This window comes from Triticum urartu, chromosome 1, assembly GCF_003073215.2.
Source record: "Triticum urartu cultivar G1812 chromosome 1, Tu2.1, whole genome shotgun sequence".
NCBI lineage: Eukaryota > Viridiplantae > Streptophyta > Magnoliopsida > Poales > Poaceae > Triticum > Triticum urartu.
In genome coordinates this window covers 73649363-73651780 of record NC_053022.1, presented here as the reverse complement: position 1 = coordinate 73651780, position 2418 = coordinate 73649363, and positions in this window count along the sequence as shown.

Genomic DNA, 2418 nt, shown 5'->3' with positions numbered 1-2418 from the left:
CGAGAGAGCGTCGCCCGCGCCGCTTCCGGGTGCACGCGGCTGCTCCGCGTTCAAAGGTCGCAATAGCCGGCTACAACATGCATGTAAAAAGTTCTTGGGAGTCCGTGCTACAGCTAGCTGTCCTCCCCCAAATCGTCAATCTCTTCCAGTAGTGCTAGTACTCCATGGCGTGATCCATCGACAAGCAGGCGGGAAAGTTATCGTATACTCGGTTTGCGGTGAGTGGCATGCCGAGCGACCATGTGGGGTCGAGCCGTGGAGGAGGGTGAGACACGAACATGACGGACGTGATTTAAATGTTGGTTTTGCTCGATGGCGCGATCCAACAAAACAAAACGTTGGTTTCTTTCCGTTTCCATTTTTTCTCCGGAAAAACGGAAACTTTCACTCCATTTCATTCCTATTCCAAGGTTGCCCCGTTACAACATTCCATCAAATACAAAGGAAAACTAACACGCATGCTGATTCGTCTCAATGATTCACAGATCATAGCGAATATTTACTTCACAACTAAAGAAAAAAGTTTTGAGAGCGTGTACGAAAGAAAAACTACGGATGGGGTCACTACGACTTAAACCCTAAACCCTAAACATGATTTAAGTTCTTGGCCAGGTAGAACCTGTCGAAGGAAAGACGACTGGCACCCTCGGATCATACGATGCTTTTGTGCAGTTCCACTAAAATCGACCTGAGCATCCCTGATGGCAAAGGTATTGAAGAAGTGTGATTAGAATAATAGTACTGGCACTAGTTCATGAGACATAAACTCATCACAAGTAGAAGCCGGTAGAAGTAGAGAAAGATCGACATGGAGATGGAGCTACGGCAGTGGAGCAAGCCGGCTCCAAAAGGCAGATGGACTACCTGGGACGTCGAGCTGTAGCTAGAAGGGCGGTTGGGACGCGGCATCAGCCCATACCGCGGTGACCCCCGATTGGGACGCACCGACTGTGGGTTTTCTCCCTCGCCGATGTCGACCGCGTCTACATAGAACATTGTTCCCTTCCCCCAGCTGCGGGATCAGGCCCATCGTTCTATGCTTGTGAAGAGAGCAACCTAAGCAAGCAGGCTTGTAGCTTAGGCTCATGCTAGTGTATATATAGTGGTTTTCTTATTCTCTCCATATCAACCATTTTATATTGCGTACGTGTCATTCAAGAGTGAAATGATGGTTGCTTCTTCCGACTAACTTACTGTGTGATTTGACTGCTCCTTAGTGGCCCCTACACGTACTCCCCCTACGTGTATGCAACAGTCACACGTACACATGGACGAAAAAACGCGCGCGACGCCCTAATGCATGCATGTCCGAGCACATGACGGAACACACACGGTCACGCTGAAGTGCTCAACCTACACGTGCATGCACACACATACTCAGTCAGGGTGAGCTAGTGACCGTATAAACACCAGAAAATATATATATTGAGCGCAATGAGCGTATTATGAAGTCCACTGACCGTATTTTTACAAATATACAATGATAGACAGTGTATTTATCTCGTTTGAAATTAAGCCATATTAACCGAAGAGGAGGCAGTATGGACTAGCATTACTTGCTGTGTCCCGTCAACTTGCCGAACGAGGAGAAGGTTGCAGGACGGGAGAAGGTTGCGCGCGGTGGCTCGTAGGACAAGGAGAAACTTTTGGCTAATGCAAGCTCTCCCTCGCTCAGGCGGTGGACGTGCAACAGTTAATTCGGTGTCAGATTGCCAGAAGCATACACTATACTACTAGTAGTGCTATTATTGTTCGACTTCCCGAATAGGCGAACATCCAAGGAAAAAGTTTACTAGTACTACTACTATAGTCTATAAAGGTACGTACTATACTAGTACTAGGAACCAGATGGAGGAGCGTCTGCACTCTTAGTATAATTTTAAAATGTGATAATGCAATCTTCAACACATTTGGTTCTCTTAGAGGGTTCTCGCATGTGATAATGGAAGTTGATTGCATGGAACACTCACTATAATTCTCGCTTAATTCTGGCTCATATCCTGTTACAAATAGTAGCGCTCGGTAATATTTCCTCTTTTTTTGTTATTCAGCATGTAAACATGTCAGCAAACCTTGCGGCACATCTTCGTGCGAACCGTGCTTGTTGCACTTTGAATGTGGCCGAGAGCTGGCTTGATGAAACACCTCGCTTCCTACTTCATTTTTTGCGGGGTACCTTGCTTCCTAGTGACCAGTGTCTTGGCTGATCGTCCTAAGAATGCTTATATATGAATAAAGCTCTCTCATTTACCCGCAAAAAGATTAAGCCATATTAACCGGAAAGGAGGGAGTATGGACTAGCACTACTTTTTGGTGTGTCCCGTCAATTCGTAGAACGAGGAGAAGCTTGCAGGACAAGGTGAAGCTCGCTTACGCCTTTTAACTAATGCAACCTACCCTCTCGGTGGACCAGCTCAG